Source organism: Wyeomyia smithii, chromosome 2 (genome assembly GCF_029784165.1).
Source record: "Wyeomyia smithii strain HCP4-BCI-WySm-NY-G18 chromosome 2, ASM2978416v1, whole genome shotgun sequence".
Classification (NCBI taxonomy): Eukaryota; Metazoa; Arthropoda; class Insecta; order Diptera; family Culicidae; genus Wyeomyia; species Wyeomyia smithii.
In genome coordinates, this window is record NC_073695.1 from 100,347,026 (window position 1) to 100,374,278 (window position 27,253).

The 27,253-nt window shown below is 38.8% G+C and overlaps 1 protein-coding gene and 1 long non-coding RNA gene across 2 annotated transcripts in view; one reads left to right on the top strand and one right to left on the bottom strand.

The window, feature by feature from the left end:
- The window catches only part of LOC129723839 (protein still life, isoform SIF type 1), a 431,180-nt gene that overhangs the window by 173,335 nt on the left and 230,592 nt on the right, over nucleotides 1-27,253 (top strand). The window lies entirely within an intron of this gene.
- LOC129723840 (uncharacterized) lies at nucleotides 20,871-21,642 on the bottom strand. Its single transcript, XR_008727827.1, has 3 exons — nucleotides 21,421-21,642; nucleotides 21,116-21,361; nucleotides 20,871-21,054 (listed from the first exon to the last, which is right to left on the bottom strand). It is a non-coding gene; the product is annotated as an uncharacterized LOC129723840 (long non-coding RNA).

Consider the following 27,253-nt stretch of genomic DNA (forward strand, 5'->3'; position numbering starts at 1 on the left):
ATCTCCATACGTTTCGTAGACTCGCAAAAGTAACCCTAGCCTTTTTGATTCTTAACCTTACACCTATGTTGCTCTTCGTACCGCCATCTGACGCTATCTGGCAGTCGACATATTGGAAGCTTTCGACTTTCTCCAGATTGTCCACGTTTTTTGAGACCAGCTGCCGAGGAGTGTACAGCTTGGTCGTCGAGCTTACTCTGCATGTCAGAGCGACGCACAGTGGGACCAAACTGAAAAAAGAGAGACGAAAGTCATTTTCGACGTTTTAGCATATAGGTGTCTTCAGAGAAGTTTTTTAATAGCTCTTTAAAATATTTTGAGAAAATAGTAGAAATCATTATTAAGGAAAAATACAGATATAATGAAAACAACAACTTCTAGTTACAAAATATCAAGTTTGTGTCTTCGGAAAAGTTGCAGATAAATGAATTTTATGAACTTTTTCCGAAGACACTAGGTATCAATTTTATAAGACCCTTCGAGATCTAGCTAAATGTCTGTCAACACTCCCTTAAAATCTATTTATAGAGTTTTTTAGTTTGATTCACATCTAATCGAGTTGACATAGTTATTTCATAAAGTTGTTGATATCATCAAAATATACAACTTTCTTGAAGACGATATCGTATATTGTATAGTTTACTGTAAAATTTAGTTTGAAGTCAAAATTATACACATTTTAGGGTAATATGAATCATTAAATGGCACTTTGTGGCAGCCAAAATTATAATCATTTGATTAGTCATTGTATACACTAGAAGTGTGCAAAAATTTATGGCTATGCGCCTTTGTGCTCAAGGTAATAACAAGGCGCCCCACAGATGTTCATGGTTAAGTCGGTCAAAAGCTTTTTCGTAGTCACTAAATACGAAATATTCATTGACCTGCTCCTTGACCTACTCCAGGATAATACGAAGCTTGACACTATGTTCTACACAGAGAGTCGCGTCGATCTTCTTCTGTATCCGATCTAGGATAACTTTGCATAGGACTTTGAGAACAATTCACAGCAGCATGATTGTCGCCTACTAGTCAAATCCACCTTCTTGGGGTCCTTTACTAAGACCCTTTGCATACAGTCGGGCGGAAATGTCGCGATGTTCCAGAGGCAACTATTGCAGAATAGTTGATGCAGTATTCTTGTGGATAGCATGAGGGCAACTTTGAGCACCCTGCTGATATGCGATCGACCCCGGAAGCATTGTTGGATTTAATACATCGGATGGCTGCTTCGCTCTACTGAAGTGAAGCGGCCTCAAAGTTGACGCGAGTGATACGTCGCACCCTCGGCGGATCCAGCAGGAATTTCGATGGCTGGTCAACTGTCGAAACTTGAAGAAGTTTTTCAAAGTGCTCGAACCAGCGTTTCAACTGGTCGATGGGGTCAGTAAGTAGCTGTCCAGTCGCTTATTTTACAGGGTCCTTGAGTTCCTCCTAGCTCCACTCAGGCGTTGTGAGATATCGTAGAGAAGGCGGATATCGCCTGTTGCAGCGGCTCTCCCGCCTTCATTAGCCAGGGAGTCCGCCCACGCTCTTTTGTCATCGTCTACAAGAGCGTTTAACTTTCCTTCTCAAGAGCCGAATACGGTTGACGGGTTTCGGTATTGACTTCTCGGATTTTCGCCCGCTCTATCGAGGACTTTGCTTTTCTCTGCTCTTTTATCATCCGCCAGGGTAACCCAAATTTCAATCGAAGCCCAAATACAATGCCAGAATTTCAAGCAACATTAAAAAATGATGCACAAATGTTGTCTAGCAAACAACCTTATATGCCCAAATAGCACTCAAGGTGGAGATTCCTAAAATCGAGAAGATGCACAGTGACCGAAAATCAACTCTAGACGCCATTTCAAAATCCTAGATGGCAACTTTCGTTTTCCGGAAATTACCTAGTTAGCAAAATCGCGCCAAATGAACTATGACACGTATTTGGCTTACCGAAATGAGTATTTTTCATAGATGGAGAAATTTTTTAGATCCAGACGGTATTTTCTAAAATGACGTATGATTTTTGGCATGGGCATTCATTTTGCAGCATTGTAGCTCGGAAACCGTATATTGTACAGAAAAACCGTTTGTGAGTGAGTTATAGAGGCCTTGTGTGAAACAAAAATTTTGACGTAGAATACGTCTTACTGGAATAGGGTGCCTTTTCAAAATATCGAAAATAGAGTGACACAGAAGAATGACAGATTTCAAATGCATACAACTTTGTTACCACTTTTAAGTCATTGATATCTCGTTGAAAAGAGAACACATTTCTGTAGTTATATGAACAATTTTTAAAACATTTGTTATAGTAACCAATTGGTTATAGTGTAACCAATCGCGTGCCCGCTATGATGCAATCCAAGCACTTTCTCAACACAGCCGACACTAAAGTATTCAAAGGATTTGACTTTGTAAACGATTTATTTTTGTAGTTGCTGTTGTTCGCTCAAGTGCACAACGATACGCCCACCGGAAGTATAACTCTCAGTAGTTACGTATAAAAGGTTATTACGTTACTAATAGTGACTGATAGTGACACTTTTCACCTTAATGTTCATTTTTTGACTGCAGACGGCAAAAACAATGATCGAAAATGATTTAATTTCTTCACCATTTCTTTGTCTTTTTCTTTACACTGTGTTATTATTGTAGTTATATTGTGTCATACCCACCACATTTTTCCACTTATTTATGAAAGGATTCTTTTGAGTTGTGTAGTTGCATTAATCTAGCTGTTTAACTTGTATTAAACATACTAAACGACTTCATAAGAGCAGCAATCAAATTTGAACATAATTCAAACTATCTCGATAGGTAATACATGATCGCATTTAGTGAAAGATAATTTTAGCGTCATTTTGTAATCGCATGAAATAAATGTAGAACTGAATATTTCGAATTTGCAAGGTAAGAAAATTCAGCATTACTTCATGAACGTATTTATAGCCTTGAGAAAGACCATTTGTAATTCATACTTGAAGAGAAACAAAACAATTCACTTTCAACAAGTGTATTTCGTAATCGCTTTAGATTCGGTACTTGACTAGCTCTTCTGATAACACTAATAGTACGGGAAGCTTAACTTGGCTACTCTGCCGCTTTTCCGTGCCCCGCTTGTGTCCTAGATACCATCTTAATGACGAGTTTGTTGACGGTTGAACAGTTGACAGAAAACTAATGCACTCTTCCATAATACAGTGTGCATGGCCACACCCATTTGTCGCGTTCGTTCTCTCGTATTTAAGACCATCGCACGGTTTTATTTCATCAGATTATCATTCATTAGTCCACTGACTTTTATGCGATTCGGGTGCATATTTTAAAATCGGTTCCAGTCCACATTTATTCTTCGTGTTTCTCGTGATTACGTTCCTACCATGTAGGTGGTAAACGTAGAAAAGGGTGCCAAGCCAGTCTTAAAGCTGCTAATGCCACGGTCAGAATCCATAAATTATGCTGGTTGGTACAAAAATACCTATCGATCTGGCGGCGGCGTAAGTGTTGGAAATGGCGGGGAACGCTGCTAGAGACAATATAACGAGAATCATCCTGCAAGTGGCAATTCGCAATGACGAGAAACTGAACGAGCTTTAATTCGGTGTCACTAATTGCCCAGGAAAATGTTATTACGAATATCCATACTGCTCTGCCCTGAAGAAAGCAGGAAAAAAGGCATTATTCGGTTGACTCTCAGCTTTGTAGAAAACTAACCCAGCCGTCCTTTTAGAGACGATCACTTGCTTTCAAGCAGTTAAGGGGCCATCCACATACCACGTGGACAGATTTTTAAAGATTTTGTCCCCCCCCCCCTTTTCCCCGTGGACAACTGCCCATATAAATCCTGAAAAAATTGTATGGACCGTGGACATTAGCCAAACAATTTTCCATTTTCGAAATATTTCTTAACTTAATTCGGATTATTTCAGTTTTGTTTATGAAAATACGCTTTTGGTGATTTATTTGTAGTTCTCCAGCAAAAAACAATAGAGTTATTTGAATATACCATCGATATAACACAATTCATTCTTTGACTTCAAAAAGATTGGATGAATAATTTATGCGCTATTTCATTTAATTCATTACCGCAATTTTGCCATTTTTGAACGAAATTTGCCACTTATCCTAAATTGAATAATTTAATTGCAAATACCTACAGCAAGCAATAATGTATTGAATTAAACGAATCGAGAATAATAAATAAAAATGCAAGATGAAATCACTCGATACGACCACTGCTTTACGTTCCCGGAGACCCTTTCATCTGCCGTTAAGCACTGTCTATCATTGAAGGTTTCCACTCTCTGGCCGGTGTCACAACCAACACGAGGTCCACGTTTGGTTCCGGCGGTACAAAGTTTTAATTGTTTCCGAGAAATAATCCATCGTTTATCGTATTAATCACCGGCGGCTGTGCTGCTGTCTTTCTCTCTCGCGTTCTCTTTCGCTTAGAAGACTCACTAGGATGCACAAAGTTCAAATCATCACCGGCAAACACCTTCCGGAGAAAGCACCTCGAGCGAATCAAGACTTCAGTTTCATTTCACCTTTCGCTGTCCACAGTTGGGAAACAAAAGTTTTTTTCCTGCTCCTCTTGCACCGTTCACCCGCTTACCCCAACTATTTGATCAATTGTTTTCAGCCGACTTCGCGCACAAGGTGACAAATACAGCCGACCGGTATCCCGGTGATTCCAGACCGAACCTACCGAACTTGGGTTGTAATTTTCGGTGCTGAAAATTCATCATTCCAACCCTTTGAGCGACAGTTGCCGTAAAATTACGGTTTGACAGTTTGGGGACATTTTTCGTTCGGTTCGCTTTCGGCAGTGATCGAAAGCATAGACAGCTGCCGCTCGAAAATGTGACTACGTCCTGGTGACAGAACCAGATACAGCCTTTCTCCTGTGGGTTCACTGCCATCATGTTGCGATGGGTGAAGGTGATATCGGTTCGGAGAAGTTGCCACCTCCGCCGTCCGCGCTCAATAGAGAAGAAAATGTACATTTCAATGATGCGGAATCGGTTTTCGGGCACGTATCAACACGGTAAAGTTAGGCTTCAGCGCCCACAGCAACGCAACGTGACGTGCGATGTTTCCTCCTAGATTCGGTTGTAGTTTTGGCTGTCGGGTCCGTGGACCAGCGAAAACAAGCGTTCTTCAAAAGTTGATAAGTTGAGCGGAGTAACTGCTTGTGTGTATGTGTATGTATGATTGCATACTGATTAAGGTGTAACTTTGGCCCGAATATGCTGAGTTTATGTAACGTTGTGGTAAATTTTCAATTACCCTGAAGCCGTTTCTCATCTCGGGTTAAGTATGCCAACAACGTAATACGAGCTGAGTGATAGCTAGTCAAATATGCTTTATTGTGGTTGGCATAATTACTTGCTCTCTACAATACAAGAAGCATCATCCATCACAGAATAAATCCAAGATAATTTTGAGTTTATCATGCAAATCATTGCCCGGAATAATGTCAACTTTAATCAAATCTAATTTCATACTTCCGAGCAACCAAACCAGAGCAGACCAATGAAAATTTATGTCCTACATCTTCCGGCGCTTAATCATCATCTCCGCTACCCCGCCCACATCCGTTATGTAATAACGCTATATTGGCGGGCTTTATGCTAAGCTGTCGATGCCGTGCGGCCTTTCGCAGAATTGATACCGGATATCTTGGGCCAATCATAATCAACTGTCGACGACTACGGTGCAGGAACCAGGAGCGGCCGAATTGTGAACAAATTACGTCAGCATTATTTCCGTCGGCTGCTGATTGCGCGGCAAATAATAATAAAACAGAAAACTTTTTGCTTCTGCTTCTTCGAGCATTGTGATGATTCGCTGCTCAATAATGGATCGAAAATCAATCAACAGCCGCCTGTAAAGGTCGAAATTGGTGTTCCCTAGCACTGTAAGCCAATTTGAAGAAATTACGCAGCATCACCAGCCTAGTTAATCTTTTATCGGCTTTTGAATGATTTAACAGTTTAACGGAACTGTAAAGTCGAATGGGTGCGATAGGTTAGAGAATTAGTTAGACGTTTGCGTCTCGGACAGAGTAGAACTTTACCACAATAAGTTACACGTAATACAGTATAAACCCTCTAGTGCCCAAGTTAATTTTCAGATGGGCCTCGGTAAAATCACTATGAAACTGTTTTCAAATTTAATTTTCCATTTTTCTTTGACATTTGAATTCTAGAATTAAAGTTTCACTATGGTTCAAATCTCTCTCAGAATTCCGAATCGATTTTTGTTCTATTTGGAAGGCTCCGTAAATCAATATATTAGAAATGAGGAAATGTCTGCTTTTGAACCCCTGAAATTTTTTAAAGTGTGGGGTTGACTACATAGAATTTTATTTATAAACTTACGAAATTCTGGAATCATGTTAAGGTCCATAGTCATTAAAAAATTTTAACGATTGATTAACGATCTCAGTGCATGGCTCTGCACCACTGATCTATCAGAACTAAGCTCAAGCATCTTCTAACTCTGAGTTTTAAATATTCACTATTTTTGGTACGCATTTTATATGCACAACATAAATTCCGTAAAAAAACAGCAAATGTTTGCTTCGTCTAATGCTTGCTTAAGATTATCTGAGCTCTTGGACTACTGAATTCTTGGATTTCCAAACTCTTTTCAGATTATTCGATTATATTTCTTGGCTTTGGAAACTCAACTTACCTACTCATTTCGCTGCCATGCGGTCGTCGTTGTTTCTCCCTGTGAAAACAAGATGTCTAGTAACAGCAGTTTATTCTCTTTATTCTCTAAACTCACTTTTTTATCTTAAAATCCTCCCCCCCCCTTTCGGACGGGCTTTCTGGCTACTCCACTGGAAGCTTCTATTAATTTAATTTCACTCGTAGTGCAGTAGCAACCTACACTTCGGTTCCGACACTTGTTTCGCTCTGGCAGTGCTAAACATATTTCGCTGATGTCAGAATGAAGGTGTCACTCTTATTACCGATTCAAACTGTCGGGAAATAATACTTGCGATAAAGTGCTCTGTTAAAAGCAATCCAACGTTTCGAATTTCACCTCCCGCCATTTCAAGTGCAGAAGCAAACGAAAGCATTGCATAAAGGTAATCGATCCTGTCGTATGCACGCTCTGAGGAGCAATAAATACAGCGTTGTGGATTTAATCTTTGCTCACATAAATCAATTTAGAATCTCGTTTCAAATAGATGAATTTTGTCAAATTTAATTTTCTTATCCTTTGGAAATTATTTTATCTCTCTCAAAATGCGAAAATCCATCACATATAACACTGACTGATAAGTCGGAAAATTTGACTAAGCTTTTCTCTGGATGCTCTCATTATACAGACAACGCAACAACGACTACCAAAGTAATCCATCGTGCTTCTCGCTGCCACAAGAAGTTTCAAGTATTATGGCAGCATCTGCTGAAGATATGCAACGAAATATGTTGAAGAGATCATGTAAACCTTTTTTTGTTTGGATTTCCATCCTTTAAGCTGCTTTGTTCATATCCCCCAAGGACAATTTTCAACCGGAGTTTGTCGTACCGGGGCTGCATTTTATTCGATTTATATCTTAGCAACATAATAGGATGCCGCAAAGGAAGAAAGATGGATTTTTCACACACTTATGACAACCAACCTTCCTGTAACACACCTGGAACTTAGTTCGAACAATACATTTTCACAGCATTTGGTAAGGGGGAAGAAACGAAACAATCTCTCAAAGCTGGGGAATTCCTGATAGTCGAAAGAAAGGAAGATCAAAATCTAAATTGATCTTTTTTTAGTTTCTAAACGACTTACTTACTAAACTTTATTTAAATCTGGACACCGACTTCACAATAAACCTTCATAGACATTTTAGACAATTATTTATAAAGGATTTATAGTGATTTTACTGGCTTGGGCACTAATGGGTTAATGATGCTTGATAGGATAAAAAGCTAGTCGAAAAGAGGCAATGTAAAGACTGAAGTATGTTCAGACTCGAGTCAGGTATTACCGGAGGCAATTTACTCATATTAGAACCTCTGACTCCTTCAATACATTTACTTCAAAGGCATCTCTGAAACAACAAACACACTTGATTAGAGCCAACTTAAACGATATGAAATCAAACCTTTACTCAGACTATCCTTCCGATAACAGAGAACGTACAAGCTGGCCTACGTTTCGCAGGCGCTTCGTACGTTGATTTTAAAATACACCTATAAACAGGGGCGCTTGCAGGCACAAGAAAGTTCACTCGCCACGGCATGTGCATGGACGTCCAAGTTCTAAGTTGAATCCATAGAGAGTTTCCCGGAGGTCAAATTTCTGCTGAGAGAAAACAATGGCCAGCAGCGCACAATAACCCGAGAGCCGGAAAACTTAATTAGTCGCAAACAAAGACCATTATATAGCGGGGGCCTAGTGTGGTTGGTAACGTCTCCGCCAACCACGCTCGACGCCTGGGTTCGAATCCCATCGCCAACATAGGTGTCGATGGTTGTGAGGTGGCGTGATCCACTCACAACCAACTCAACTGGTCTTTTTTTTTTTTTGTATGCCTGAAGGGCATTGGGTAGAAAGCGCCACTGCGACAGGAATGTTTGTCTTTTGTGGCTGGTCCCGATTACTTTACACAGATTACAAGATGCTCGAACTCATTGATGGAGTTGAGCTAGTTGGTTGTAAGCCTGTGCCCCAATCCGGAACTACATGGTTGATGAAACCTGTGACCGTTTTGGGATTGGTGCTCCATACCTGGTATGGAGTTGAGGGGTAACTTCCAAAGAAGTTAAACCTCGATGAAGCAAGAGCCCCGCAAAAGCAAAGCAAATGCGCTGAGCTCTCAGGTTCAGCGTTGCAAAAGCGACAATAGTCGGTTAGGACTTTGCCGATTTTCTTTAAATGATAAAGAGCAGGACAGTGTCCAGTGAGAAGTCCCGTGATGATGCGTAGTTCACTACGAGTTAAACTAAGTAGCCGTTTGGTAACCGTAGGGTTAGGGTAGATAAACTGTTTAGCTTGCCTGCAACCCTGCGCATGTTGCCATTGAGATGCTATCTTTAGCTTTTCCCATGTACTTAGTTCGCCTTTAATGGCGGATGTGGAAGTACCCAAAAACGATTCCGGTCCAATGAATTGCTGAGCAGATCCTTGTCTTGCGAGGCTGTCGGCATGTTCATTTCCCTCGATTCCGCAGTGACCGGGTACCCAAAGTAGCATAACTTTGTTGAGGCGGGAGTGCTCCCTGAGTGTTGCGATGCACTCCCAGACTAGTCTGGAGACACATGTAGCAGACTTTAATGCCTTTAGTGCCGCCTGACTGTCCGAAAAGATTCCGATTTTCGCATGTCTATATTTGCGATGTAGACATGTTATAGCACAGATATATATTGCGTAAACCTCCGCCTGAAAGACGGTTGGCCACTTACCCATTGAGATAGTGGCCTTTATACCTGGTCCGTAGATCCCTGAACCAGTCTGGGGTCCGATTTTTAAGCCATCCGTGTAGAAGCGGATTGTGCCCGATGGAAGACTCGGCCCTCCATTGTTCCACATGGAGCGATCTGTGTCGATCACTATATATGGAACGTCCATGTTTGGCTTCGCTTCCATCCAGTCCGAGACTGTTGTTACTAATGGTGTCAGCTTAAACTCCTTTAGGATGCTTAGGTGACCCGTTAGGTCACCTTCGAGCATCGTTGTATTTCTTTGCAGCCTTAGTGCGCCAAGCTCTGCTTCCTTCTTCACATGGAGATGTAGAGGAAGTAAGCAAAGCAAGGCCTCCAAGGCTGCTGTCGGTGTTGTGCGCAGGGCACTGGTAACTGAGAGACAGGCCAATCGTTGGACTTTAGTAAGTTTCGCCTGAGCTGTCTTTTCATTTACTTTAGGCCACCATGCGAGGGCTGCGTAGGTTCTACGTGGCCGAGCAATGGTGATGTAAGACCAGAGCGCTAATTGTGGTTTTAGCCCCCAGGTCTTGCCAAACTCAACTGGTCTAGATTAAATCCTAGCCGACACCGGGAGATTTTCTGAGGCGAAAAATCTCTGGGATCACGCCTTCCATCGCATGAGGAAGTAAAGCCGTTGGCGCCGGTCCGTTAATAAACGGGTCGTGAGTTAGGGTCCTGGGTGTGGAGTCGCCTCCCTGGGCGTCGGTGATTGGCCACAACAGTGGCGGAACTAGACCGACGGAAAATAAGTGAAAAAAAAAAAAAGACCATTATCAAATGGAATGGCTGAAACTCGCCCCCGACGTTGATTGGGAAACAAGGCCCGTCATCGCCGAGATGATGCTTGTGGAGAAAATTACAAAGCACACCTTAGTTTACCTTCGACTTCAATCTCTAAACGGAATGTTTCGCCATCCGAACGCCATACCCAGCACGAGCACCGTTCATGGCTATATGGTGCCGAAATTGTGCAAGCGTCATTCTTCAGAACTACTTCAGAGGTCCTAGCGGAACAGCAATCATCTTGCGATGTTTTGGTATTGTATTTAGGAGCATACCTACTTGGTAAAACGATGTTGTTCTCATGGTGTAAATAAATTTAGCTGTAGGAATATCAGTATCTTTAGATGCTGAACACTGGCCAACTTTGACAACAAATTGTCCACCATTCATTCTTGAATGCCGTGTGCGGGAGTTAAAACGAGGTACTCTCACATGGAAAAAAATCATAGCAAGTAAAATAAATGATTTAATTGAGATCCTATGTTTTCGCGTGAATTTTCAGCGTCGAAGCCAAACATTTTTGTAAACATTTATTTAGTTTTTAGCCAGCTACGTAACGGCCAGCTGAAACTAAACCTTAAAAAAAACGGATTAAACTTTACGCTAAAAACAATCCTACACCTCAGAAAGATGAGGAAATTTATGAGGGAAAACTTCCTGATTTCCTTTCTAATAGATTTCGCCCCCTCCTTTCCTCAAGGTGAGCATTAGGGTGGGACAAAAAAAAATTCTAGCTCCCATGCACTTTTTGTGTTCCTTATAGGTCCAATAACAACCGTGTAACTTTTCAGATCGATCGGTGGAACTATATTTTTGCGCCCGATTTTTAAAGTTTCCATACGATTTTATATGGAAAATCCCCTTTTCAAAACTTATTCTCTAGACATGTCCGGTTGTCTTCTAATAATATATCGATACATGATATTTGTAGAAAATTTTCCTAGAAAAACCCCTTCCGAAGACCGTAAGGCACTACGATGTTTGTAGAAAAAGTTATTCACCAGAAACTGATTGAATGTCTGACGAACGGCTTACTATTGAATTATACTAGCAACACTGCCGCACGCCGAACGCCTTCTCGAAGTCCACGGAAACCAGTAAGAGAGATTCCTGGAATTCGTTGACTTGCTCTAAAATAATACGGAGCGTTGCAATATGATCAGCGCATGATCGGCCAGCACCCAGCTTGCTGCCGACGAAGAGTAGCGACAATTTTCTCCAGGATCCTATTCAGGATCACCTTGCAAAGTACTTTGAGAGTTATGCACAGCAGTGTGGTGCCACGCCAGTTTCCATATTCCGCTAGAACCCCTTTCTTAGGGACTTTTACTAAAATGTCCACCGGGAATGTCGCGGTTTCCCATATATTACCAAAGAGCTGATGTATCCTCTGTGCTGACAAGGTTAGGTCCACTTTGAGCATCTCGACTGAAATGCAGTCAATTCCTGACGCGCTGTTGGATTCCATGCTTTTGATTGGCGCTTCAATTTCAGCTAATGTTGGAGCCTCAGAGTTGACGCGGTTAATACGTCGCCCGTCGATCATTCTCCTAGTTTCATCCGATATCCATTCCCTTCGTCCGCTACGCAATTTGCCAATCGAATCGTATCGTCACTTGTCGTGATGAAAACATTCTTGATATTCGACCATTGTTCTTCGACCGTCCTACCGATTGGCAACTCCGATGCTCGAGCTACAAGTAGTTCGACGAAGGCCCTTCTCACTTCGGCATTCTCCAACAGACGGACATCGTACCGACATCCAACTTTCTCTTATCTCCGCTGGACACGAGCGACGCATAGGCGTATCTCGACGATGACAAGATGATGGTCGGATGCAATATCGGCGCTCCGTTTCGACATTTTCGACTGATGCAGATGTGGTCAATTTGGTTTTCTGCTCGGCCAGCGCGGGAAACCCAGGAGGTGCTGGTCGACGAGGGAAGAGCGATCCCCCAATCACCATGTTATTGTTACCACAAAACTCCACAAACAGTTCTCCGTTCGCGCTCATTTATCTTAAACCATGGCGACCCATGACGAATTCGAGGTCTTCGTTGTTGGAACCAATCTTAGCGTTGACGTCGCCCAAATGGACTTGGATGTCCCCCTTTGGGACTTTCTCTACCACACTATTCAACTGACTGTAAAAACCCTCTTTCTCCAGCAAGTCGGCAGTATCAAATGGCTCATAACACTGGATTATCGTAAGGCTTCTAACCCGTGTTCTACATCTGGCAACGAATATTCTTTCGTTTATCGGTTCCCATCTCATCAAGGCTGCATGAGCGTGCGGACTTAGCAGGAACCCAACGCCTCGCTCTCGAGTCGCGTTTTCTCCTCGTATGAATATAATAACACCCGGACGGTGTTTTGTGTTCACCAGTGTTCGGCCAACGAACTTCGCTCAGTCTTAGAATTCATATAGCTGATTGAGCCAGCTAATTGAGCCAGCTAATTGAGCCAGCTAATTGAACCTAGCTAATTGAGCCAGCTTGCCCTGCTGGGCAAGGTACAAGATGTTCCATGTGTCGATTCGTGTCTTTTTTATAATAGGGGGGGGGGATGTTTTGTGATGAATTAATTATTTACTAATATTTATTGTGTGTTCTGCCACAAACGGTGACATATCAACACTATTACATTAATTTTAATTTTTATTTCATTGAAAGATTGTAATTGCTTCCGCAGTTAAGTGAATATATTTGTAGGAAAATTGTAAACCTACTTGTCAAGAAGAAAAAGGAATTTAAAATTAAACCTTAATCTAATCTTAAACCTATCCTACTGACTATAAAGTGAGCTAATCGTTGTAATTGAGGATTGCAACGATTTTTGTCGGAACTTGTTGATAATTTGGTTTGACATATTTTCTAATGCTTCCACATTAGTAAGCCAGTGTAGTTCATTCGTGCTAAACCAGCCAGGACGCTTCAATATCATTTTCAGAAGTTTGTTCTGAATCCTTTGAAGCATCTTTATTCCGGTTGTAAAACAACGTGTCCAGATGGGGACTGCATATAACATTGCTGGTCTTAATATTTGTTTGTAAATTAACAGTTTATTCTTGGGACAAAGTCTAGAATTTCTGTTGATAAGAGGATACAAACATTTTATATATTCATTGTACTTTGTTTGGATATTCTCAATGTGCTTCTTGAAGGCAAGATTTTTATCATAAATTAGCCCTAAATATTTAACTTGGTCAGACCATTTAAGATTTTACCGTTCATCTTAACAACATGGTTATTGGTGGGTTTGAGAAAGAAACACTTGGTTTATGGGAAAAAAACAATTATTTGTGTTTTTGATGCATTAGGAGAAATCTTTCATTTCTGCAAATATGAAGAAAATATATCTAGACTTTTTTGTAGCCTACGTCATATGACACGAAGGCTTTTTCTATTTACGGAAATGCTTCTATCGTCACAAAACAGAGATTTCTCACATCCTGATGGTAAATCAGAAGTAAAAATATTTTATAAGACTGGGCCCAAGATACTTCCTTGAGGTACACCAGCTCTAACACGCAATCTATCAGATTTACTCTTCAAATAGTTAACCTGAAGAGTGCGGTCAGTCAAGTAACTTTGTATCATTTTTGTGATGTAAAGAGGAAAACGGAAATTGGACATTTTAGCTATCAAACCTTTATGCCAAACACTGTCGAATGCTTTTTCTATGTCTAGAAGAGCAGCTCCAGTGGAATAACCTTCAGATTTATTAGTACGAATCATATTAGTTACTCTAAGTACCTGATGAGTAGTCGAATGCCCATGGCGAAATCCAAACTGCTAATTTGCAAAAATTGAATTTTCATTGATGTGTGTCATCATTCTATTAAGAATCATTCTTTCAAAAAGTTTGCTTATAGAAAAGAGTAAACTAATTGGACGATAACTTGATGCTTTAGCAGGATTTTTTCAGGTTTTGAAATTGGAGTGACTTTGGCATTTTTCCATTTTGAGGGTAAATATGCTAATTCAAAGCATCTGTTAAAAATTCTCACCAAGAAATTGAAAAAGCTTTAGGGAAGTCTTTTAAGGAGGATATAAAAAATACCATCATCTCCTGGTGCTTTCATGTTTTCAAAGTTCTTGATAATAGTTCGTATTCATTCAAGTTTATTTCTAGTACCTCTTCAGGAAGAAATTCTTGAGTGGTGATCTGATCATACTTTTGTGATACTTTATTTTCAATAGGTCTCATTACGTTCAAATTGAAATTATTAACACTCTCGGACTGCTGAGCAAGTTTTTGAGCTTTTTGTTCATTCGTAAGAAATATGTGGTCACCATCTTTGAGGACTGGAAAGGGCTTTGAAGGTTTCTTAAGAACCTTCGAAAGCTACCAGAACGGTTTGGAATATGGTTTTAGTTGTTCAACTTCTCTCATGAAATTTTCATTTCGCAAGAAAGTGAATCTATGTTTGATTTTCATTTGTAAATCTTAAAAAATAACTTTCAAAGCAGGATCACAAGTTCTTTGATATTGACGTCTCCGTATGTTCTTCAAACGTATAAGATGTTGAAGCTCATTGTCAATGATTGGGGTATTAAATTTCACTCTAGCCTTAGGAACTGATAAGTTTCAAATCATCCAATACTCCGTCAATGTGAGCACTGTTTTGTAAAACATTATCACAATTCAAGCTTTCTTCGATCGTGGTACGATATCGATCCCAATTGGCCTTGTGATAGTTAAACACAGACCTAGTGGAATTTAAAATAGTTTCACGGGATATGGAAAAAGTTATAGGAAGATGATCAGAATCAAAATCAGCATGAGTTAACAAATCACTGCATGAATGACTTTGATTTGTTAATACTAAATCAATTGTAGGTGGATTCTTAACAGAAGAAAAACATGTAGGAGCATTTGGAAATAAAACTGAATAAAATCCAGCCGAGCAATCGTTGAACAATATTTTTCCATTGGAATTGCTTTGTGCATTATTCCACGATCGATGTTTTGCATTAAAATCACCGATGATAAAAAACTTAGATTTAGTTCTCGTGAGTTTTTGTAAATCTCCCTTGAAATGATTTTTCTGCTCACCAGTGCATTGAAAAGATAAAAACACTGCGGCTCTAAATAAAACACCAATGTCTGTTTCGATATCAATTCCCAAACTTTCAATAACCTTCGTTTCAAGATGGGGCATAACACGATGTTTTATTCGACGGTGGATAACTATTGCAACTCCACCTCCGGCAAATCAATTCTATCGAACCTGTGAACTATTAGTTGGGGTTTCTTTTTAGTTTAATGTAAGGTTTTAAAAGCGTTTCAGTCACAACTGCAATATGCACACCATGGACTGTTGAAAAATTGAAAAATTCATCCTCTTTCGCTTTTAAAGAGCGAGCATTCCAAAATTTACAGCATTATTTAAAATCATTGCTGAATTTCAATTTCATAACAATATTAGTTGTAAATTTCATACCTTCTTGAACAGCTTCGTACATCGAGTTACAGTTCAACAAAACGGACATTAACTGCAGCATGAATTGTTGTAGGTAATCAATCTTTTCGGGTGTAGGAATACCTAAATCATTACTGGCTGACTTTTCAGTACCAAACACGAAAGGTTTGTCACTGTTTGAATTGGAAATATTACCTGAAAGGGCACTGGCATATGAACAGCCTGGTGTTGCCTGAACAGGATTATTTGTCTGAAATTTGTTATCTGAATTTAAATTATCACCTACAGACACACCTGCTAATGAAAGTGCTGGTGATGCCTGAACAGTATTGAAAGTCTTTTGATTACCCACATTGACAACAGGTTGTTTAGAATTCCTACGTTGTCTGGAAGCAATAATTTTTGGCCTTACGGGACAATCAAAGAAATGAGATTTGTGATTTCCCCCACAATTTACACATTTGAAACTATTAGTGGTCTCTTTCACGAGACAGATATCTTTCGTGTGACTAGTGTCACCACAAATCATACATTTTGCTGCCATATGGCAGTTTCGAGTTCCATGACCATAGGCTTGACAATTCCGACATTGCGTAATATTATGGATTCCTCCATGTCTCTTGAAATTTGCCCACTTTATTCGCATGTTAAATAAAACACGTGCTTTTCCCAATCATTTCAAATTATCTACTTTAGTACGATCAAAATGTACTAAGTAATTTTCCTGGTGTATTCCAGTTTGATTAATTTTGGTATTTGCCTTTCGTTTCATCAAAATTACCTGGTTGGGGGAAAAACCAAGTAATTCTGTCAAACAATCTTTAATTTCATCAATAGTTTGGTCATTTGAAAGACCTTTCAAAACAGCCTTTAACGGTCTCTCGTTTTTGGCATCATAGGTATAACATTTGTACATCTTTCCAGTCAAATACTGCAATAGATGTTTATGGCCTTCAAAAGACTCGGCCAAAATACGAATTTCGCCTCGGCGGCCAATTTAAAAATTAACTTTCACATCAGAAAGAAATGATAAAAGTTCTGAACGAAAAGCTCTAAAATTTGCAACTATTACCACAACATGTGGAACTTTAACTTTCTTCATACCGGCATTTTGCTCAGAATGAGGAGCTTCAAATTCTTGATCCCCTATAGTAGAAAGAATTTAATTCCTATTGCTTTCTAAATCACTCGGAGGAGAAGCATCACGTTTCCTTGTAGCCGCATCAAAGCGAGCTTTTTTGGTTCGTCCTGGCATTTCAGGACAAATTTCACTTCACTGTCACTTTACACAAATTTTGTCAACACAAATTTACACATTAATCACTCGTTAAACGTTTAAAACAAATTCAATACTTTGCGATTCAACAGATACTCTTTAAAAAAGATTACCTGTTGAAAGCGGAAAATTTCCAATATCTCTCGGTAATCTCTCTGATGCCGCAAGACTGATCACCGTGCTCCCAGAGACCGTCATTATAAAAAATGCACCAAAGGATCTGAGTACACCATTCGATTCGTTATGACGTCCAGAATTTCTAAGCAAAATTTCAAATTCATCGTACAGTACATTTTTGAGTAATGCCCTTTTGAAAGTCGTAAAGTACAAAAAAGTGATATGAAAACAACTAAACACTGATTGTAAAGCACGTTTTTCAACCACCATTTCATTAAATAACTTCCAAAGTAGTTTCTACACAATCCAAGTAATATATCTCATGACATTTAGAATTAAGGGAAAGATTAATTTGAAAATCCCACAATGCACAGTGGTCTAAGTTCGGAAAATCGCGATCGTTCTAGATGAAAACTTGATTTTATGTACTCAATGTTTTCAGCAAAATTGTTCCATTGAATAATGTCTTACTTTTGGCGTTTTCGGTTTTCCGATCAATCCACCTAACAGTTAGATAAAAAAATGTTTTTTTTTCTAATTTTCAATTTACCATATTGCTTTCCTCAGAAAAGTTGTGGAAAAAATTAGAAGAAAAACAATTGCTGAATACTGCTATGTCCTATCTATACGTTGGACACGACAAAGAAGAGTTTTTTGTGGAACAGCCGTCCTTAAAATTAGTTTTTTGTTCACAACTTTTTCTGTGATTGTCGAAACAATAAATTTTACAATGTCGTGAGGGAAGCTTAGTTGAATAAATAAAAACTTAGAACATTTTGAATTGTTTTGACCATTACAGACAAAATTATAGACAAATAGTAGGAGGGTCGTATTCAAGACACGACCGCATGACGTTGACTACCGTATTCTTATATTCCCTTAAAACAAATAGTAGAGGGAATTGCAACGCTTCTATTACAAAACTTCGAGGCACCAAAAGATGCCAGTTGCCGATTATTCTTGTTTACTGGTTAGTCCTTCCAGAATTCCAGCCATTTTAGTATTTTGCAGTAGCCATGTACTACTAACAGCCACCAGCATTACGGGTGAAATCGGCACGAGATGACCGGTACTATTTTGTCTCTCCTCCTTTCAGCTGCTAACACCTAGCGTCCGTATGTAATCGGTACGGTTTAGTAATGAAACTAATGGGGTGAAATGTTCGAACGGTACGTTTTATTCCAAGGCTTCGTCAGTTAGTTAGAAAGAAGGAGGGACTAAGTAGAGAATGGATTGACAAGGAACGCAAATAAACATCGAAAACAGAAAGTGACAACAACAATAACAACAAAGTCAGATAAATTGCATCCGTTAGTGTCGACTGTGCTTGGGAATAGAGGTAGTGATTGGCTGCGCGGTATGATTTAGACAATCGATATTAATTACCAATTTTTCAATAGTTTATCTCAAACAATAGTTTGTTTTTGTTACATAAATTTAACCAGAAAAGAATTTCTGATTGATTGATGCCAAAACCTCGAAAACCTGATTATAGATGACTGCAAATAAGCGCTCAAAACCTGACCACTTTTCCTTGGTTTTCCCTGGTTGAATTACTAGATTTTTTTGTTTTTTTGTCTTCTACAAAGCTGTGTGTTTCAATGATATACAAATATGCCTGCCTACGAATGCCTTTTAAATGCTACAATTTTCTAGATATTTAAAAAAAATGTTAAGGGCTAGTCTAATATAAAATGATATATCTCGAAAATAAGAGAAGTTAGAAGAAAAACAATCCGCTTTAATTATGTCTAGCTAAATCATTGAAAGATGGTGATAAGAACTTTTATTGCAAATTCAGCATTTCATTGCTTAGTATGTATAACGACCGCGAATTCAACAAAACCGCAAATAATCGATATTTTTTTAATTGGCGAACTCGCAAAACTGTACCCATCACACCGAATGGTTTGAAACTTAAACAAAAACTTCAGTCAAAATGGTCTCTCGAGCTGTGCAAAAATTATGATCCCTCATACCAAAGACATATTGACAGAAGTTCGTGTTGGGTCGTTTGCCTCGCCAGACAGAGGCTGGCTCCGATGTAACGATGAAAGTCAGATTTTATACTTAGAACAGAAAACCCAATTATCCATTCAAGCAGAAAGTCAAACAGCACAAAATCGTGAAGAATTAAGTTTACTTTCCCTTGCCCGGTTATAAAACAAGAAACAAACTCAGCACCAGCAGCATGATCGGTTTAGTGAAATGTCGATAACGTGCTGAACTTCATCAAAACGATGGCTTACTGTTTGCATTCCGGCTGGGAAAAGTTTCTTCCAATTCCAGGAAGGTTACGATGCCTCACCTGATTAAAGTTTGCGTGCAAATTAAATAAGTTAAAAGGGTTGGCTTCGCAGCACCAGAAATAGTTTCCGTTGCGTGACCTTAGTTATTGGCAGGAGAAAATTTAAAAAAAAAGTATTTATTCAACAAATGAAGGATCTAGAATTTAAATTTAATGTAAATGACTACTCTTAGATAACTAACTAAAGGAATTTCTAATTTAAATTACATCAGCAATCTTCAATAGCAGTCAATACGTATGGAACAAATCCTCTATATAATCTGTGGAAGATATTTTTGTACCCGTAGAAAACAGCTTCAACGCGTTTTACCCATGTCACAATCGCATTAGCGATCAAACAAAGTCTCGGATAAACCATGCAACAGTGGACCTCTCATTAGTCGTTTATCTCCAGACGGACCCAAATCGGCTTTTTCCAAGCGGGAGCCGTTTCCATCAGTAACCGGACAAATCTATCCAATCAAAGGCTTTGTCCATCGAATGCGCCAAAAGAGGCCCGATGCCGGTGGAAAGCTAAAGTAAACCAACGTTCCGTGCCAACCCGTCTCTCGGCAGAGCTAAGTAGCAGAAGAACGTAACCGCATTTGTTGCTGACTTTGTGTTCAGTCGGTAAGTTGGCAGAACGGAATTTACTGTGCACATTCCGGAATCAAGTGGTTATTCGAGTTGACAACTACTGCGAAGAGCTGGTATCTCCGGTATCTATTGATGTATGTGCCCCTTTCCAGTTGGTTGCTAGTTTTGCAACAAATTTTATTTTCTATTTTATTCGATTTCCATCCGAAGTTCCTCTATTCATCGGAATCTCTAGAGCCGGTTGACTGGGAGTGTCGATATATTATCCTCCAGCTCATTCTAGATGGGTGTCAAGCTCACTCGGTACCCAGAAAGAAACAGCTAGGATGGGTTGGGGAGGATGAAATGAAAACTCTGGAGAATTTGAAAAGCTGAATGCCGTTCGTTAAAACTATTTCAACCAATCGAGCCAAGCTGCAGCATTTCCCGAATGCATCCCAGCGTCCCGGTGATGGATGGGCCCGGCAACGGTAAATCGATCGACAGTAGTGCACGGGAGGCAACATTTAGAGTCTGATTCAATCTATACGGCAAATCGGAAAGTTTCACACCCGTCGGCATTGAGTTAGAAAGTGGATGGAAATTCTCTCGTTACCAGCGTTGCCTGCACATTTCTGGTTCATAACGTACCATTTTGCTACTTCTCACACGTTTCTCGTGGGAAAGCCAAGTGCTAGTTGTTCTATTTAAAACAGCAGAACAAGTTTGATCCCTTCGGTCGGATCCTTGGATAGTGGAACGCCACTCAATGCGGTTTTCGTTAGCGGTATATTTGAAATACTAATCGACGTCGGCAAAAATCTCCGACTGCGTCACTCGAACGGAGAAAGGGCATTACCCAGCCCGGTAAGTTTATTTAAATACATCCATCATACACTTCAGCTAAGAGCAGTGTTCGGTTTATGAAGGACCCGGAAATGGAACCGTTACAGTTCTTGAAGGCACCGATCAGTTTATAGTTTTTGAGTGCGATTAGCTACATTCATGATAATGAGATGTATTATCGTTTCGTGCTCAATAATACTGAATTATTAATAGCAGCATTTAACAGCTCTCCCGAAAACATGAGTTTCGTCCGATTTTGCAAACCCGTTTCCCAATATTAGTAGCCGCGCGGCAAATCTCGTGTGCTGTCGGTCTGGGAGAGGAACATTTGGAAGGATTAACTATAGTGGCACTAAAACCCGGTGCTTACCAACCGTTCAATGTTTCGTCCTTCTGCCTGAAAGCATTAGTTTCGCTGAATAGATGATAAGGGATTTGCATCCTCAAAGCGGTAAGCTGACCTGTGCAACGACGGCGGCATCAGCAGCAGCAGGAAGGGTACCAATTCAAATGATTCGTCGCTTCGAATCCGAGATTCCATTCCTTTCTCGGTTCCGCAGCGCAGGTCGAGGCGTGATAATTCCCATGGGCCATTTGTGGCACCGCTTGTTGGCAGATGCCTGCGAGGGATAGAACGCAATCCAATCAATTTGTATCGTTTCGAATGAAGTTAGTGTACCTTTTTATAATGCTTTACAGTACAGTGTAGCGGCTTATTTGCGTCGAAAGGTGAATGGGTATTTTACTGCATGAAAGCTGAACGAATTGCAATTTATGTTGAACTTCTTCAAACAAGGATACTGCCAGATAATGAAGTTGTCTTCTAGTAACGATAAATTATTTTGATTCACAAATGTTATTTTTTGTTTGAAATTCAAATAAAATTTATCGATTTAGGGCCCAAACGTCTAACAATAAATTTCATCTGACTCCGGTATAGTTACAAACAGATTACTAGATTTCGAAAAGACATCCAAACGAAGCGAAATAAGTCACATAAGCCTCCTCCTCCTAAGTAGTCCAGTGGTAAAAGATAGAACTTTGAATTGTTCCACAGTTTTACTTATGACTCTAGAGTAGTAGCATGTTTTAGATTGTCATCCTCCCTTAGGGTTCAAATTTCGTCTATTTTCCTGCTTTCCTACTGGAAATATCAACAATTTCTTTAAGACAAGTGACAATTGTACTTTTACTTTTAAATGTAGTTGTATCAAGTTGCTTAACAAATTATATCATAGTCCGGTTAATATGTACAACAAATACTAACGAGATATTTGTATTTTTTTTTACGTTGGACTAACGTCTATATCGAAGTTAGGCGCCTGAATTTGACAATCTAGTAATTCAACCAGGGAAAAGTGGTCAAGTTGTGAGCGCTTTCATTCATCAGTCATTTGTTTTCAGAATATCGAGGTTTTGGTATCAACCGATCAGAACTTCTTTAACGGTTAAATTTATGTAACAAAAACAACCCATTGTTGGAGATACACTATTGAAAAACTGGTAAATAACATCGATTGTTTAAATCATACCGAGAAACTAATCGTTACCTCTCTTCCCAAGCACAGCCGACACTGACGGATACAACCGATCTGACTTTGTAAACGATTTGTTGTTGTTGTTGTTTTTACTTTTCTTGCCATTCCCTATTCTTCTAAACTCCTCCCCTTTCCAAATAACTGACGAAACCTTGTTGAATAAGGTATCATACGCACGCCATCGAATTGAATTTCTCATTCGTGCGCTGACCGGCAAAGCGGACGGTTCTTTCTGGAGCAGCAGATAGCGGTTGGAGGCAAATATTAGTCGCTTATAAAAACGCATGCCATCGAATTAAATTTCCCATTCGTTCGTATGTATGGATTGCTATAGCACGTGTGTGGTTGGCTATAGCGGGTGTTTGTCGAAGATTTAGTATTTTCTCGTTTATTCTTTAACATTCATTAAAAATATTAAAACGCCTAAACGGTTTTAACCCTCTCCCGCTCACGAGATTTTTCATGATTTAAAAATACTTAACGGGTTAATTTGGGCAAAATACTTCGTAGACTTATTTAAATTACTGGGAAATGTTATATTTTGAAGTAAAAAGTTAAATTTGACATGGTGCTCCAGAGCACCTATGAGCATACAAGGGACTTATTTTTAATATACGAGAAAATTTTTTTTGGCAAAATTTAACTACTGAAAGCAGTTACCATATTCAAATTTATGGGACAAGCGAATTAGAATGAAAAATGCTAATTTGGTGTATTGTTACACTCAATAGACAATAGATCTACGTAAAATTTATTTTGATTATGAAATCGATTGATTAATGTTATATAAAAACGGTTGTCAAAAACACACATTATTTTTTTATCGAAAAATCCAGACTTTCTTCTACAGTTTTCTTGATAGCAATCCAAACATTGAATTAAGCTGTCATTCGATATGCCAAGTTAAAAGTGTATTAAAAATGCAACATTTTGTAGAAAAAAGAAATCAAAATTAACCATTTTCTGCCAAAATATGGTCAATACAATTCATGGTGCTCTAGAGTCACCATGAGCGGGAAAGGGTTAAATTCGACTTTACAGCAGCGATTACTTCTTCAGCCAGTCTTTATTCATCAAAATAAAAATTACAGCCGACACTTATTTGCTAGAAATTTCATTTAGACCAAAACAGGTTCTTTAAAGTATCATAAATTATTGGTAAAAGGAGTGACATAAAGTTTTCTTAATGAGCATACATTTAATTTTTGTTTTCATTTCTCGGTGCGCGGTTTTGCTTTCATTTCTCGCACACAGAGAAAAAAAAACTAACTTGTCTCTATCGTCAAAACATTAAGAAATGCTGCAAATCACAATCAAAGAAGTAATATATTTTCCTGTCACTCGCCATAACATTGCACAGTGGTCCAATAAGGCAAAAAATGGAACTTATTTCCATAGCGCCTTTCACCTTCATCCTAGCTTAAAAGTGTCTTCGGAACAATTGTAACAACTACGCAAAAAGCCTGTAATTGAGGTCTTGCTTTTTTAAGTTATTGAAATAAACGTAATTTCTTAAAATACATAAAGTTGTATGCAATCGGTTTAATGTCAAACAATTTCCTATCTTAGAATTTCCGCTCGTTTCGCTCGAATCGTTCTGGTCTACAATTTTAGATAGTCTCGTTGAGTTTGCTTTTTGCTATAGCGCAGTATGCAGTTTAAAAAGGAATTCATTTTCCTATCTCAATCCCATGTAAAATTCAGGCACTGAATCAGGCAATGAAATTTCTTCTAGTAGCTAGTACGCAGCTAAAAGGAATCATAATCCGAAAGTTTACTTGCTGTGAACACTGCTGTGAAGCAAAATGTCAGTTGTTCTTGCACGGAATAATAAGCACTGACATTATTTAGGTACTGAAATTGTCAGGCAGTTGGTTGGTCGTCTCACACCCAGCGATGCCAGATTGGAAGACATTTAGCCTACATTTAAAATACTTTTCACGTTATAGTTACCGGAAAAGTGACGTGAATATTTTCCACTATCGTTTTCTAGTAGATTCTACGTGATTGTCATTTGAATTCATCATGACCTGGTGAGATGAATTATCCTTTGAAACTTATTCAGTAGATCATCTACTGGTAAAGTGAAAGGCATTTAATATCTAATAGAAATCACGTTTTACGAAATGTACAATTTTTATTTATTTCTCTAATTTTGATGAGCTAGGAAACGGGTTTTAGAAATTATCGAAATATGTTGCGTAATAAATCACTCAGGTATGCAAATTCATAATTCGTAAATGAATAAAACAACATAAAAATTGATAAATATTACGACATTTGCCGGCGATTGTTATTGTCCGCTGCAGCTGTTTTTGTTCACGTAACTCTTCCACCTTTGAACTGAAGCTGTGTGAAACCTGTAAGCTCAAGTCTCGAGTTTATTAGGATTTTTCAAAAATTCACTTATTTGTACGCGATCTAGAAATTCTGTTTAGTGTTCAGAATCAGACAACAGCTTCGCCATTTTTATTTCTGGTTATTTTCGCACAGAGAATTCACGTGATACATCCTGTTTGACGTTGTCACGTTCACGTAGATGGTACGTGATTAACGTGATGCATGAGATTTTCACGTAGACGTTATGTTTGTCACATAAATCATGCAAAATGACAGAAAATGAACAAGTATAGGAACTTTCACGTAACAATAACGTGAAAAATTTTTTGAGTGTACGATGAAGACATCCATTTTTGTGACGAAAAAGTTAAGACATTGGAGAAAACATGTGAAGACACCCTGACCTTTTTTTTTGCTCGCAGTTTTCAGTTTTTTCAGCCTTCGGGCTTCGGGTAGGAAGACATATTTTTGAGCGGACCATGCAGACATTTGAAAAAATCATCTGGCATCCCTGCTCTCACACCAGATTGCGCTTGGTAAACAAGTATGTTCAAGTGTCAAAACAGCAAAAATCATGCGCTCTCTGACGTCAGATATTGTTACTGTGAAGCATTCTCAGCTGTCAAAATTTCGTTTGGTAAATAGGCCCAAATTTCGGGAACCTCTTTTCTTTTCAACTGCGTACCACGCTTAAGATAGGAAAAGGCCACTGGCGGCTGGTCTTGCTATCCACAGCAGCTTATTGTTTCATTTCATATCACCGTTCCGTCTTTGTGTTCGTTTGCTGCTGTTGGTTTTAAAAACGGCTCCTATCGTACGCGATCATATTTGTGAGAAATATTTTATTGTTTGATCACAATCGTGTGATCGCCGGCTGGGGAGCTGCGACAAACTGCGTTTTGCCGCAACAACTAGAGTTACAATTCCGTCTACTCTTTGTTTCAATAGAATATAAAAATACTGTAGTCCAACGTCATGCGGTCGTGTTTTGGATACCACCCTCCTACTTTTTTTTCGTCAATGGGAAAGAGAGAACGAATGCTTGTGAAAAAATACTCGTTTCTTCCATTTTTACAACTGTGAATTGAAAGTTAACGTACTCTATTATAGCGCCGTTCGAAAAAAAGATCTTGAAGTTATTATTTCTGCATTCTCTAAAGCAAATTTGCACTAATCAAATCATTCATGTAAGTGTGTGAGATGTGTGGTGTGGAAAACAAGTTTCAAATTATTTTGGATACATCTTGCTACACATTCTCTATACTTATGTGAGAACAAAACAATGCTTAACATCTACTGCAAAACTTTGTTTAGCTCTCAAAGCTACTTTTATTCCATAACTTCATGATGTCAACTGCTAAAATTCGCAATGACCGTACACAATTGAATGTATACGATAATTTTAAACCATTAAAAATGTGAAATATACATTCCTGCCATTAGGACATCTCACAATGATTATTTAGTACAAAGGGTAGTTAACGTCATTCACTTTGAAGACCGCACGCAACCGTACGTGTCAACAGATGGACATCCAATGAAAACAATTGCACTGTGAAAGCGGTGATATATCATTTTCACTGCTGCAACCAATGTTGTCGTTATGCTGTATGAATCTGAATTTTACCGATCACGCACCAGACAAACAAACAAAACTCGAAAACTTTCGGATATTTGATAATGAGCCGGTTTTCTCAAATTTCTCTTATGCTTTCACCAGAAGGTCATCACATCACATTTTTAACAATGTTTTACAATTTTTTCACGTGAAATGTCGACTAAAATCCAACTTTTCCGCCTACAAAATGTTTCATTTTCTTGTCAGTAATAGTGCAGAAAAATGTAGTTCAACGTTACAAGATCAACCTTGAGTTCTCGACAAAAACTTAAATTTGGTAACTTCTATCAGATTGACAAGAGTGGAAACAAAAAAAAATCGATGCACTAAAAACGAAAAAAAAAAACTACCCAAAGCGGTAGCGGGCAAGCAAAACGTTTACAAATTTCCAAGGTTCATGAGAATGATGATAATTGGAGACTGAAATTTTAAATAAGACTGGTGAAAAAACTGAGAATAATTCAAGTTCAACCATTTGTAAAGTAAAATGAAAAAGTTATTAGAGATCAGAGAAAAACCAAAACATGTCTAAACCCGTATCACGATATCGTAAAAACTTCAGGCGTTGGAATACAAAAAAGAACAGAAATTCAAGGGATGGTTTTTAGGAAATTGTCCGAATTTTCAGTTGAAAAGATTGAAAAAAATATGCTTCGAGAACCAACGGCTCCTAGACAACCATACATGGGGCCGCTTGAAAAAGTTATTTTAGAAACACTTTTTTTCCTCAAAAGTGCCCACTTCGGTATGTTTCGAAAACAATCTGAAGATGAATGATTTTTTTGTTGCAACTTTTTGTTTTAAAAAAGCATTTTTCAATGTGGAATCTCAAAATTCATTCTTACAATATTTTTAAATGAAAGTCTAGACGAGAACTTTTCTTTAGCTTTTGTCCAGGCTTGTTGTTCTCACTTTTTGAGCGCTTCTTATTTATTCTACTTTGAGCTCTGTTTGTTGCCGTTCGCAGATAAAATAAATCACTTACTTTTCAAAAGAACATTATTTGTTATTGTTTT